Genomic DNA, 15,880 nt, shown 5'->3' on the forward strand with positions numbered 1-15,880 from the left:
TCAGGAACCGATTCCACAGCCTTATCCTCTTGTCACAAACGTAGGTCTCTCACTGTTGCTCTCTATTCCCAGCAGGCTATAGCTACAAAAACTAAGTACTTTATCTCTCTACTTCTCACCCAGTTTGTAAACCTGGTTCCTCAGCGGTCAAGGTTATGTCACTTTTTGAGTTGTGACTTCACCTCCAGAGTTCTACATCTAGATTCAGCTCCACATTCGCTCTGAGTGACCCGGCTCCTCAGATATTTATCCTGCTGTTGCTGTTCACTCTCATGCTTGCTCTGACTGACCTTGCTCCTAGGGTATTTATCCTGCTGCTGCTATTGATTCCCAGATTCACTCTCCTTTGCACTGTTGCTCCTTGGAGTGACCTCGGTCCAGGCCCTGTTCCTCAGGTATTTATTCTGCTGTCACTGGTGCTGTTCACTGCCAAGTTTATTCTCCTTTGCTCTGTTGCTATCGCTGTCTGTCCTCAGACTGACTGATATGGCTCATCCAGTCAGTTTCTTGTCAATGGTAACCTTTCAGGATATTGATATTGGAGATTTCAGTAATGGTAATGCTATTGAGTTGATGGCCTATGAGTAATATCATTAGACTATTAATCCAGAGGCCTAGATGGACTCTCCCTCTTTATGGGCATTTAAACGGGCATTGGATAGACATATGAAGGATAGTACTGCGCTGTATTTTTCTATGTTCTATATTCTATGTTATATTCTGAGGGCCTACGTTCTGCTCCTCGGATGCTGCCTGAACCGCTGTGCTTTTCCAGCATCACTAATCCAGAATCTGGTTTCCAGCATCTGCAGTCATTGTTTTTACCAAATCCTGTCAGGGTAGATAGTGGAATTTGAATTCAATATAAATCTGGAATTAAGAGTTTAACGGTGACTTTGAAAGCATTGCTGATTGTTAGCGAAACTTACCTGATTCAACAACGCTCTTCAAGGAAGGAAACTGCTCCTCTTACCATATCGAAAAGATAGGCAGGTGGGCAGAGGGGGTGGGGTTCCTTATTAGTGAGGAACAAAATTAAAGTAATAGTAAAAAATGAATAGGGTCAGATGGTGTAGAATCTGCATGTGTAGAATTGAGGAACTGCAGAGGTGAAAAAAATGGAGTTGGAGTTATGTAGTCCTTCAAACAGTAGTCAGGAGCTGGGGCACAAGATACACCAGGAGATAGAAATGGTGTGCAAGAAAGGCAAAGTTGCAGTGATCATGGAGGTTTTCAATATGCAGGTGGACTGGGAAAATCAGGTTGGTGGTGATTCACAAGAAAAGGAATTTGTAGAATGTCTACTAGATGGCTTTTTGGAGCAGCTTGTGGCGGGGCCTGTAGGGAACAGGCAATACTGGATTTAATGCTGTGCAATGAGACAGACATGATAAGGGAGCTTAAGGAGAAGGAACCCTGAGGAAGTAGTGATCATAATATGAGTGAATTTACTCTGAAATTTGAGAAGGAGAAGATAGAATCAGAGGTAATGGTATTAAGGCAGAATAAAGGCAAGTACAGAGGCATGAAGGAGGAGCTGGGCAGAATTGCAGGAAAGAACAGCAATGGCAGGAGCTACAGCAGAAATTCATCCCGAGGAAAAAGAAGCATGGCACAGGGGGAATAAGGCAACCATGGCTGACCAGGGAAATCAGGGACTGCATAAAAGCAAAAGAGTCAGCATGTAATGTGGTGAAGCACAGTGGGAAAATCAGAATATTGGGAAGCTTACAAAAGCAAGAGGGCAACAAAAAAAGAAATAAGGAGAGTGAAGATTAAACATGAGGGTGAGCTAGCCATCAGTATAAATGAAGACTGTAAGAGTTTCTTTTGATATATAAAGAGCAAAAGAAGGCAAAATTGGACATTGGACCTTTGGAAAATGACGCTGGAGAGATAGTAGTGGGGAACAAGGAAATGGCTGAGGAACTGAATAATTACTTTACCTCAGTTTTCATGGTGAAAGACACAATTAATATCCCAAAAATTCAAGAGTCAGGGAGCAGAGCTGAGTATGGTGGCCATCACCAAGGAGAAGGTGGTAGAAAAACTGAATGGCCTGAATGCGGATAAATCAGCTGGACCAGATGGACGACATCTAAAGGAGATAGCTGAAGAGATAGTGGAGGCATTAATGGTGACCTTTCATGAATCACTAGATTTGGGAGGGTCCCAGAGGATACCTTTTTTTAAAAAGGGAATAAGGCAAAAGACAGAACATTACAGACCCATTTGCTGAATCTTGGTTGTGGAGGTTGCTTTTGAGGTGGATGGAACTTGAATGACTGAGGAGATGGATTATTTGGAGGTTTGTGCACTTGCTCCAACCCCTTGGCTTCACCTGTCCTCATTACTGACAAAATCGCTTGACACATTCAGTCCTTTCCAGAAACAAACCTTTTCCATTTTGGATAAGTCTCAGGCCAGGGTCTCCTCTGAGTCTACTGGTGAGTTTGACTGTTCAGGGATGCTTAAAAGACATCACTGAAGGAAACACTATAAAGCTGGCTTAACCAGGCCTGCTAATAAAAGGAGCATAAGAAGAGAATAATAACAGAATGATAACAGACCTTCTCAGAATTCTGGCACTTGGTGTACAAAGTTTGTGAGAAGATTTGTAGCTCGGGTGCTCGTTGTTGTGGTTCTGTTCACCGAGCTGGGATTTTGTGTCGCAGACGTTTCGTCCCCAGTCTAGGTGACATCCTCAGTGCCTGGGAGCCTCTTGTGAAGCGCTTCTGTGATCTTTCCTCCGGCACTTGTAGTGGTTTGAATCTGCCGCTTCCGGTTGTCAGTTCCAGTTATCAACAAGCACATCGACCTGGACGCAATATACCGGCCACTGCAGCGGACAGCTGGAACTGACAACCGGAAGCTGCAGAGACAAGCCACTATAAATGCCGGAGGAAACATCACAGAAGCACTTCAAAGGAGGTACCCAAGCACTGAAGATGTCACCTAGACAGGGGATGAAACGTCTGCAACACAAATTCCCAGCTCGGCGAACAGAACCACAACAACTTGGTGTGCCCTAGATGCTGATTCCAGACATTGACCGTTCATTGCTTATGAACCAGTGATTAGAATGATTCCCAACATTTCCTTTATCAATGCTGAAGAAACATATTACAGGTCATTCATCCAGAAAAACCTCGAGTCACTCACCAAAGCATTCAACCAACTCTGAAAACATTTCAGGGGTTTTTGCCTTCTGCACCTTATGACAAAGTTAATGTCATGTTTGATTGCTTATTATGTAAAGAAGTTTCTGCTTTAAATTTGTCTTCTATCTGTTTGAACTCACAATCCTTGATAGAATCATAGAATCTCTGTAAGCGAATAGAGACCTTTCAGCCCATTGAGTTTGCACTGATCCTCTGAAGAGCATCCCATCAGCCCCACCTCATCTCCATAACAACATAGTTACCATGGTTAATTCACCTGGCCTGCATATCCATGGACATTAGCGGGCAATTTAACATGGCCAATTTAGCTTACCTGCACATCTTTAGACTGTAGAAGGAAATGAGAACACCTGGCAGGGACACCCACACAGACACAGGGAGAACATGAAAACTCCACAAAGACAGTCACCCAAGGCTGGAATCAAACTCTATTCTGAATTCAAACTATCCTGGTTGTTTAGGTCTGTAATGTCAATGACCAATTTTGCTGTTATTCGCTACATTGGGCCAAATGTTTCCATATTTTGCTAAATATCCATTTTGGGGAGATTCCCTCTGTGAGCCCAATGTATGTCTTTGGTGTTGATCTCATTAATTACTGATCCAGCCTCCATGTGTTGTTTTTGCACTATCTTGCAGTCAGTAAATGCTGATGTGCTTGCCAGGGCCGGGCTCTTTCATTGTTTACAACATGGGCATTTTATTTAAACCCCAGCTGTGTACCATTCTAAATGCTGTGAGCCCTTGACTGTGTGTGGCTGCACCAATCCAAAAGACAGCTAAGAGAGGAACATCGGTACTCCACTTTGTCAACAGAGACTTGGAGATCCTACTGGATGGGATGATAGGGAGAAAGGCTGCTTTCTTTCCCCAGGACTGACAAAGAAGATCATAGTACCAATGCCACCAGCCTGGTCTGAAGTAGGCACCCAGGTCAGTGTAGTGTCCATGTTCTGGAGGAACATACAGCAATTCTGTCAGCAGATTAATAACTTTCTGCAGTCCATAGGGTGACTGTCACCATCTTCTCCCTTCAATCTTGCACTCACTCTTATGCTGCCACTAAGAAAATCTCAGACTGCACCTCACAGTCTACCACCCTCATTATTACATGCAGCATTTTCCATCACCCACTCTCACCAACGTCATTCACCAAACCATTAAGCCTTCCTGCCCTTTACCCTTCCTGCTCACTCACTGGGGACATCTCACCACCTTTCCTGTATCACACCACCAATAACATCTTTCCCAACCATTTCCATCTCACTCAATAACCCTCTTTTTCTTATTGCAGGAGGAAACAATAATGCTGAAGGGCCATGACAGGTGGTAAAGTGGCTAAGGAGAGTTTTCTTGAAATTGTAGAGAGAACTACAGCCACTCATGTGGTGTTGCTGTTATCGTTTATTACAGAACTGGAAAGTGAAGAAAGAACAGCAAATGTGCTGCATTTGAATTTGATATGAAATAAGATCTGCTTATCTTTGGATCAGCAACTAATCTATAGTCACCGAGTGATATGTTTACTCAACTCTAATCTCTAAGAAGTGTGGTGTCGATTGAGTCCTGTCTGGCTTGATGAACTCAAAGTTACATCACTCTATTATGGTGTAAGTAATGTTCCTTCTGCTGTTTTTCCTCAGAAGACTACTGCTGCTGCCCCAGATCTTCAGCATCCATCACATCCCCTCTTTGTCTGTTTCAGTTGTACAGAGCACAGTTCCCTAGGATTATGCTGCCCACTCTGTCTGAATTTTACTGTATGGCTTCTCTATGTATTCAAGTAAGTGAATACTATCTCCAGTAACTGACCCAACACAGACATCTATTTCAAACCCACTGACTCACACAGCTACCTTAACTACACCTCCTCCCACCCCCACCTCATGTTTAAAGAAAACGTGATCACTTACTCCCAATTCCTCCGCCTCTGCCATATCTGCTCCCAGGTGCAGCAACTCCACTCCAGGACATCCCAGATCATCAATAATGCCCTCCATCACATCTCTTCCACTTCCTGCATCTCCATCTCCATCCCCCACAACTGCAACAAGGATACAACACCCCTGGTCCTCACATTCCACCTCATTAGTCTCCAGATACAACACATTATCCTCCACCATTTTTGCCAACTACAATCAGACCCCATCGCCAAAAATATATTTCCCTCCCCACCCTTATCTGTATTCCGCTGAGACCATTCCTTCTGCGAATCCTTCGTTCGGTCCTAGTTCCTCATCCGGCACTTTGCCCTGCCACCACACAAGGTGCAAAACCTATGCCCACACCTCCCCCTTCACCTCCATCCAAGACCATAAAGAGTCATTTCAACTCTGGCAGAAATTTTCCTGTATATCCTCCCATCTCATTTACTGCATCCGTTGCTCTCAATGTGATTTCCTCTACATCAGGGAGACCGAGCGCTAACTCATGGAGCGGTTCAGGGAACATCTCTGATCTGCATGCACCAAACAACCACACCGTCATGTGGCCAACCACTTCAACTCCCCCTAGGACATGCAAATCCTGGCCCTCTTCCGCTGCCAATCAGTCACCCACCAAGTGGAGGAAGTATACCTCATCTTCTGCCTTGGGACCCTTCAACCACTTGGCATCAATATTGACTTCACCAGTTTCCAAATCTCCCTACCCCCCCACGTCATCCCAGATCCAACCTTCCCACTCAACACCAGCCTCTTGACCTACCCTACCTTTCCACCTTCATTCTAACCTATGCACTCCACCCTCCCCATTGATCTGTTATAATCACCTCCCACTTGCATCCACGTACTGTCATCCCATCTGCCTCCTATTCATCTCTCAGCCCCCTTCCTCCTCCACATTACTCATGAGGGCTTATGCTCAAAATGTCATAGCTCCCATTCCTCGGATACTGCCAGACCTGTGCTTTTTCCAGCGCCACACCTTTTGACCCTGACACTCCAGCATCTGCAGTTGTCACTTTCTCCTACTATCTTTAGGAGGCTTATTATCTACTCCTTGATGGGTCTAATGGAAGAAGAATGGACTGTACCGTATCTGTGCCTGGCCTCAGTAAAGAGATTACATAACAAAGGCATCAACCATGGTTGAAGAGGGTAACCCTTATCTCCGAGCAGCCATCTTTGTAACACATCCAGCTCTTAGAATAAAACAGTAGCCTGAAAATTATCAAGCATATCGGTACCATGGCTGCTTCCAGACTACCTAGTACAGATCTCGAAAATGTGGCAATGATGATCACAGATGATTTGGATATTGAAAAAGTAGAGGCCTTTTCCATTAATGAGTTCAGTCATATTATGGAATGGTGTTTTTTTAATGTGGCAAGCATACAACCTCATACCTGGGGATATCAGTTATTTTGATAAAAAAACATTGCACAGGTTGCATCACTGATCTTGTCATAGGGAAACAAGATATAATCAATAATAGCTTTCATACATGTTATGGACAAAGCCAGACCCCCTCAAATCATTTCAAGAAGATAGCCCAGATTCTAACTTTTTTAGTTGTTTTAAGCAGTTGTAAAGTGAATATTCCAGAAGAGACGCAGCTGACCCAACCACTTAGTTTTAAACAAAACAGAATTTATTTGCAAAGTTACTGAATGAAACACTGATAAAGGGGAACAGAATATAGAATAACTTAACTATTTAAAAACCCAATTAATCCTATTGAAACTTAATGATGCTGTTCTAAATACTTGTAACAGTCCCCATAAATACCCCCTTGGCAAAAAGGTAAAATCAGACATAGTTCTTAAATGAGAGATGTCAGTGAGAAAGAGGATCAGCATAGAACTGCTTCTTTGACTAGCAGCCTCAAAACTGACTGCTTGCTAAGAAAAAAACAAACTGGAGGAAAGCTGAGCTGGGAGAACTGGCCACTCCCCTTTCATTTTCAAGTTTCTTTTAAAACTTGAAAGCCTTTTGTCTGAGACAGTGTCTGTTAGCTATAATCAAATTGGCCCTAAAACCCATCCAAACCAGACACATCAGAACTTCTGTCTTTATGATCCCATTAAAAAACAGACCAAAGACAACATAATTTTCTTAAAGGAGCAGCATTGTCACACCCGCCCACTTGGAAAAGAACCATCAATATATAAAGATGGCTTCATTTAAAAACCCTTAGAGTTACACTGTTAGTACACTACAACACCCATATATATTACATTGACTATAAACATACAAATATATGCTACTAGATTCTATTTCAGTCCATTTACTTCTGCCACCGAACACTTTCATTTCTCATCCAGCTGCAATCATGTTTTCTTGTCCTGCCACATGCACAATTTTCAAATTGAATGGCTATAACAACAAACTCTATCTAGACAGTCTGGAATTTTTGTCCTTAACTTTCTCCACAAACATCACTCGGTTATGACCAGTTTATATGATTGTGTCAGATACATTTCTGGTAACATAAACATTGAAATATTTTAATGCCAACACCAAGCTCAAAGTCTCCTTCTCAACTGTCAAATATTTCTGCCGATGGATGTTTGATTTCCTGGAAAAATATCCGATGGGTCTTTCTATCTTCTTATCACCTTCCTGTAAGAGCACAACGCCAACAGCCACATCACTTGCACCTTGAGTGGCTTTGCATAATTAGGTGTGGCTAACTTTGGGGCAGTGTTTAACACAGCTTTCAGACTGTCAAATGCCTTCTGACAGTTTGCTGTCCACAGAAAACTCTTGCCTTTCTTTAGTAATTCAGTGAGTGAAACAGCCAGACTGCTAAAATTTGATATGAATTTTTGATAAAACTCACTCAATCCCAAAAATCATAATACTGCTCTTTTTTAATGATGGTATGGGAAACTCCCCAAATACTTTTGTTTTTGCATTCCATGAGGCCATTTGTCAATGTCAAATAACATGGCCCAGGAAGGTGACTTGGACTTTGGCAAATTTACTTTTATCACCAAGCCTGCCTCCCAAAGTCGATCGAATAATTCTGATAAATGTTGCAAATGTTCCTTCCATGTGTGACTAAAAATCACCAGGTCATCTATCTATATCTATGACAGAATTCGGTAATCCGGAAATAACCTTATCGGTTAGTCTCTGAATTGTGGCTCGCATCATGTTGAAACCCTCTGTCTTCATGTTCTCAAACCTGGTGAGTTTCTCCAATAATTTCTGCTTTTGTTTGTGAAAATAAAATCAAGTTTTAAATTCTAATTTTGCTTTGCTTTTCTTTTCAGCTTTATTTTCTCTCTCAATTGCCTTATTTCTATATTCAGGAAATAATTGATTTTTTTATTTACTTTCTTTATGTTGTCCATACTCTAACTCACATCAAACCCCAATATCTGAAGTTTGTGGATCTACAATGGCTCCTTTTTCAGCAAAGCTTTAGTTTTAAAACCCTCATAGTTTACATCCCTCCAGGACCTCACTCTTCCTTATTTCTTTCAATTTTGATATGGCCATATACTACAAGTTCAGCCTTCTTGACACTTCTGATTGAAATCCTTCCATCATCTATGTCTTTGGCTGCCTATGTACTAATCTCTAGGATTTGCTCCCTAACTGTCTGTCCCTCTTTTTCATTCTTTACTGGAATAAAACCCTACTGCTTTTAACCAAAAATGTAGTTAACTAGTCTAAACTTCCCTTGTGTGATATCAGTGACAAACGTTGTTTGCTAACGCACATGAGACATTTCAGTACAAATTGTAATCCCACCATACGGTTCTGTAAAATCTTTCTTACAGTCTGGTTTGACACCATCACCTTGATAACTTGTTATGATCTCTCTAACTTAATTAGTTTGTACAGTTTTGGACTACTTGTTACTTTGGTTAGACCCTCCGTATGCAACTCTTATACCTAACATGTTATTCCAGTCGTCGGTTTGTTTCCAATACCATTATTTTTTTTGTTAGATTTTTGTAATTATCTCTTTGCCTCAATTAATCAGATTATAGGCCATCCCTCCAGCTGTTATTCAGCTTGTTGATACTTTACTCACACCTTCTGACACTCTTGATATTTGCATAAACCTATTATTTGGCCTGTAGACACCCCACTCACACCATTTGTATGCTCTTTTCATCTCTCTAATTATAAAGTCTGTGCTTGGATGCTGTCTTCACTTCATCTGATGAAGGGGCAGCGCTTCGAAAGCTTGTGATTTCAAATAAACCTATTGGACTATAACCTGGTGTAATGTCCCTTTTGACCTTGTCCATCCCAATCAAACACTGGCACCTCCACATCACTACGATAACAGTGTTATCCAAAAGTAAGTTCTTGTCATTGTCCTCTGTTTCTTTGTCAATCCTTAATGCAGAGCCATCTGGACTTGAAACGTTGCCTTGCTTTCTCTCCATGAATGCTGCTTGACCTGCTGTGGTCTCCAACATTTTTGTTTTCAGCTTAAATCTCGTGGGTTAAGGAGGTACGTTGTTAGCCTGTTCAGTCATACTGATGCAAATGCTGTCATTGTTCTATTATTAGCTTGTGCTTCTAGTGAGAGATTGTCAGACTTACTTTTTAAATTGAAGTGTGCAGGAACATAATCTATCAATGTGAGATGCTCTGGTACAACTAGATTTGACATATTAGTTTGTGAGAGAATGGGGCCTGCAGATGCTGGAGAAATCAGAATTGATGAAGCATAGCAATGGGAAAGACACAGGTCAAGCAGCATCCGATGGACAAGAGAGTGAATGTTTCAGGGAGGACCTGCTTCGTTATTGACCCGAGGTTGTGAAATTTACTGCCCTCCTCCTTTGATATATTAATTTACGTCTCTGCAAGTAATAGAAGATTCTTACATAAGGATCTCACCATTGTTAAAATGGTACTTGACGACAAAGCTTTGTGATTATACTTGCAATGTCACTCACTTCCAGTCACTCAATAGGTTTACTGCCTTGTACTTAGTTCCTGGTATTGGCTACCCTTTACAATATACAGTACAAAAGGAACTAACTCAGACTCAAACCATAAAGCAGAGTACTTTTAACCCTCTGGTTTATGCTGGTTTGACCAAGTGATTTGACACACTGATCCTACAATTAACAATCTGTTGCTGCCTCATTCCTGCACTTCCACAATAAAATCCCTGCATGATAGATTCCAAATAATTATGAGAAACACAAATCGCTGGTCCTAATTAGTTAATTTTTTAAATTGCATTATCCGCATTAGTTAGCAGGCATCTAATTTCAAAGGAAATGTATAGCTTTGATACCAACTATAAAGATCATAGTTTAACAACTTTTGACCGGTGTCAAAATGGCTCTGTTTAATTTTACAGGCTGACAGGAATGGTGATGACATACATTTGCACGACAATGTGGCATGAAACTGCAGAAGAAATGATACAAATATCTTCATTGTTCAGGTAAGCTTCTTGGAATATGGGTCTCTATGTACTAGGAGTTCTACCTATAGGAATGTTTATATGGGCAGCTCAGGAATAACCTGGTGTTGTGTGATTTGTAACTTTGGAGAAAGTGAGGACTGTGGATGCTGGAGATCAGAATCAAGAGTGTGGTGCTGGAAAAGCACAGCAGATCAGGCAGCAGCAGAGGAGCAGGAGAATTGACGTTTTGGGTGTAAGCCTTTCATAGAACATAGTACATAGAACATAGAAAAATACAGCGCAGTACAGGTCCTTTGGCCCTCGATGTTGCGCCGACCGAAGCCTACCTAACCTACACTAGCCCAATAACCTCCATATGCTTATCCAATGCCCGCTTGAATGACCATAAAGAGGGAGAGTCCACCACTGATACTGGCAGGGCATTCCATGAACTCACAACCCGCTGAGTAAAGAATCTACCCCTAACATCTGTCCTATACCAACCTCCCCTTAATTTAAAGCTGTGTCCCCTAGGAACAGCTGACTCCATACGTGGAAAAAGGTTCTCACTGTCAACTCTATCTAAACCCCTAATCATCTTGTACACCTCTATCAAATCTCACCTAAACCTTCTTTTCTCCAATGAGAAAAGCCCCAAGTGCCTCAGCCTTTCCTCATATGATCTTCCTACCATGCCAGGCAACATCCTGGTAAACCTCCTCTGCACCCGTTCCAGTGCCTCCACATCCTTCCTATAGTATGGCGACCAAAACTGTACACAATACTCCAGATAAGGCCGCACCAGAGTCTTATACAAATGCAACATGACCTCAGGACTCCGGAACTCAATTCCTCTACCAATAAAAGCCAGTACGCCATATGCCTTCTTCACAGCACTATTTACCTGGGTGGCAACCTTCAGAGATCTGTGTACATGGACACCAAGATCCCTCTGCTCATCCACACTACCAAGTAGCCTACCATTAGCCCAGTAATCCATCTTCTTGTTACTCCTACCAAAGTGAATGACTTCACACTTAGTTACATTGAACTCCATTTGCCACCTTTCTGCCCAGCTCTGCAATGGATCTATATCCCACTGTAACCTGCCACATCCTTCTTCGCTGTCCACCACTCCACCGACTTTCGTATCATCCGCAAACTTGCTCACCCAGCATTCAAGCCCCTCCTCCAGGTCATTTATAAAAATGACAAACAGCAATGGTCCCAAAACAGATCCTTGTGGAACACCGCTAGTAACTGCACTCCAAGATGAACATTTACCATCAACTACTACCCTCTGTCTTCCTCCAGCCAGCCAATTCTTAATCCAAACCTCTAATGCACCCTCAATGCCATACCTCCGTAATTTTTGCAGTAGCCTGCCATGGGGTACCTTATCGAACGCCTTGCTAAAATCCACATACACCACATCTACTGCTTTACCCTCGTCCACTTCCTTGGTCACTTTCTCAAAGAACTCAATAAGGTTTGTGAGGCATGACCTGCCCTTCACAAAACCATGCTGACTATCCTTGATCACATTATTCCTATCCAAATGTTCATAAATCCTATCCCTTACAATTGTCTCTAAGACTTTGCCCACAACAGAAGTGAGACTCACTGGCCTATAGTTACTAGGGCTGTCCCTACTCCCCTTCTTGAACAAGGGGACCACATTCGCTATCCTCCAGTCTTCTGGCACTATTCCTGTAGACAACGAGGACATAAAAATCAAGGCCAATGGCTCCGCTATCTCCTCCCTTGCTTCCCAGAGGATCCTAGGATAAATGCCATCAGGCCCAGGGAACTTATCTATTTTCACCCTTTCCAGTATTCACCGGACCTCTTCCCTACATACCTCAAAGCCATCGATTCTAATCACTTGTGACTCAATATTCACATCAGCAACAATGTCCTGTTCCTGAGTGAATACTGATGAAAAGTATTGATTTAGTGTCTCTCCAATCTCCTCTGCCTCCACACACAACTTCCCACTACTATCCTTGACTGGATCGATACCTACCCTAGTCATCCTTTTATTCCTGACATACCTATAGAAAGCCTTAGGGTTTTCCCTAATCCTACCAACCAAGGACTTTTCATGTTCCCTTCTCGCTGCTCTTAGCTCTTTCTTTAGATCCTTCCTGGCTACCTTATAACTCTCAATCGCCCCAACTGAACCTTCACGCCTCATCTTTACATAGGCCGCCCTCTTCCCTTTTACAAGGGATTCCAATTCCTTATTAAACCACGGCTCCCTCACAAGACCCTTTCCTCCCTGCCTGACTGGTACATACTTAGCAAGGACACCCAATAGCTGCTCCTTGAACAAGATCCACATATCATTTGTGTCCTTCCCTTGAAGCCTATTTTTCCAATCCACACATCCTAAGTCATGCCTCACCGCATCATAATTTCCCTGCCCCCAGCTATAACTGTTGCCCTGCAGTGCACACTTATCCCTCTCCATCACTAGAGTAAAAGTAACCGAGTTGTGGTCACTGTCCCCGAAGTGCTCACCTACCTCCAAGTCGAACACCTGGTCTGGTTCATTACCTAGAACCAAATCCAGTATGGCCTCACCTCTTGTTGGCCTGTCTACATATTGTGTCAGGAAACCCTCCTACACACATTGGACAAACACCGACCCACCTAACGAACTCAAGCTATAGCTTTCCCAGTCAATATCTGGGAAGTTAAAGTCCCCCATAACAACCACCCTACTACTTTCACTCTTCTCCTGAATCATCCTTGCAATACTTTCCTCTACGTCTCTAGGACTATTAGGAGGCCTGTAGAAAACTCCTAACAGGGCGACCTCACCTTTCCTATTCCTAACCTCAGCCCAAACTACCTCAGATGGCAAGTCTTCCTCCATCGTCTTTTCCACCGCTGTAATACTATCCTTGACAAGCAATGCCACACCTCCCCCTCTTATACTGCCACCTCTAACCCTACTAAAACATTTAAACCCTGGAACCTGCAATAGCCATTCCTGTCCCTGTTCTACCCACATCTCTGTAATGGCCACAACATCAAAGTCCCAGGTACCAACCCACACTGCAAGTTCACCTACCTTATTTCTTATACTTCTGGCATTGAAGTATACACACTTCAAGCCACCTTCCTGTTTACCGGCACCCTCCTTCGAGATTGATGCCTTGTTCCTAACCTCCCTACACTCAAGATCCTGTACCCTAAAGCTACAGTCCAGGTTCCCATGCCCCTGCAGAGTTAGTTTAAACCCTCCCAAAGAGCACTAGCAAACCTCCCCCCAAGGATGCTGGTGCCCCTCAGGTTCAGGTGGAGACCATCCTGTTTATAGAGGTCCCACCTTCCCCAGAAAGAACCCCAGTTGTCCAGAAACCGGAATCCCTCCCTCCTGCACCATCCCTGTAGCCACGCATTTAACTGTTCTCTATCCCTATTCCTCGACTCTCTATCACGTGGCACAAGTAACAGACCAGAGACAACAACTCTGTTCGTTCTAGCTCTGAGCTTCCAACCTAGCTCCCTGAAAGCCTGCCTAACATCCTCACCCCTCTTCCTACCTATGTCTTTGGTGCCAACGTGGACCATGACCTGGGGCTGCTCCCCCTCCCCCTTAAGGACCCGGAAAACACGATCAGAGATGTCATGTACGCTTGCACCTGGGAGGCAACATACCAAACGTGAGTCTCTGTCGCCCCCGCAAAACCGCCTATCTGTGCCCCTCACTATTGAGTCCCCAATAACTATCGCTCTACCTTTCTCTGCCCTTCCCTTCTAAGCAACGGGGACAGGCTCCGTGCCAGAGGCCTGAACCTCGTTGCTTACCCCTGGTAAGTCGTCCCCCCCACAAGTATCCAAAACGGTATACTTGTTATTGAGGGGAACAACCGCAGGGGTCCCTGCACTGGCTGCTTCCTCCCAGTCCCCCTCACTGTCACCCATCTGTCTATAACTTTCGGAGTAACTACTTCCCTAAAGCTCTGACCTATGACCACCTCTGCCTCCCGAATGATCCGTAGTTCATCCAACTCCAGCTCCAGTTCCCTAACACGGTCTTGGAGGAGCTGGAGATGGGTCCACTTCCCGCAAGTGTAATCAGGAGGGACGCGAATGGCTTCCCTCACCTCAAGCATCTTGCAAGAGGAACATTGCACTGCCTTCGCTGCCATCCCTCTAAAAGGTAAACTTTAAAAAGAAAACTGGATCTAAAGAAACAAACAAGCAAAATGCAGCACTTACCTGCTTACCACAATGGGTCTTATTATTAGGTTAGAGGAGGAGGGCGGGTGGGAGGCTCTACCCCTGTAGTGCCTCGGGTTCCTCACCTGCGCGCTTTTATAGAGAAAAAAAACCTTCCCAGATCAGCTAGCGCAACACCAGCTTCCGGGTCCGCGAGGCGCTTAAAAAAAACTTTAAATTTTAACCGTTAAAAAAAATAACTGGACTATACCGCGACTTAAAATAAACACCATCAGACAGCCGTTACCTGCTCCGCCGAGAGAGTGAGAGTCATCTGGAACTGTGAATCCCAGTGAAGGTCTTATGCCTGAAACATCGACTCTCCTGCTCCTCAAATACTCCTGACCTGCTGTGCTTTGCCAGCACCCCACTCTCGACTCTGATTTTTAACTTTGTCCACCCCAGTTCAACACAGGCACCTCCACAACTTATTTTAGTCAAATTAAAGCACTTCAGTTTTTTTTGTTACAAGGTAATTTTTGTAAATGTTTGTTTACTTCTAATCAATTTTAATTCCTTCTTGACCCCGGAGATTAGCGTTCCCTCTCATTTTCTTACCTGCTGTATGAGCCTCTCGGGTCTGTCCTCAGCAGTGATTTTCAGCGTCAATGCTACGGTCACCAGCCAATTATAATAACCATAACTTCAAAACAGCATGCACAGCCATTCGTCTTGCAGGGAACCTTTGTAGGAGATGGTAGTATACTGTTTTCTTTATAAAATTTATTCATGGATGTGGGGCATTGACAGCAAGATCAGTAATATGTGCCCCATCCTTAATTGTCCTTGAAAAATTGGCAGAGTTGCCCCCTTGAACAGCTGCAGGCTATGTGATGAGATTGCTCCGAATGTGCTGCTTGGAGGGGAGCTCTATAATGTGACTCACTGAAAGTGAAGGATCAGTGATACATTTCCAAGTGAGGCTGATGTGTGACTTGGAGAGCAACTTGAACATGGTGGTTTTCTTCCTTCGGGTTATGAAAATCATGAGGTGCTGCAGAATGAGCCTTGGTGTATCATTAATGTGCATCTTGTGAATGATAACCACTGAAAAGATGCAATGACAATGTTGGATGACATGCCAGTTACATGCATTGCTTTCTTCAATAAGGTATAGAGTTATATTCATTCAGGCA

This window comes from Chiloscyllium punctatum, chromosome 11 (genome assembly GCF_047496795.1).
Source record: "Chiloscyllium punctatum isolate Juve2018m chromosome 11, sChiPun1.3, whole genome shotgun sequence".
NCBI lineage: Eukaryota > Metazoa > Chordata > Chondrichthyes > Orectolobiformes > Hemiscylliidae > Chiloscyllium > Chiloscyllium punctatum.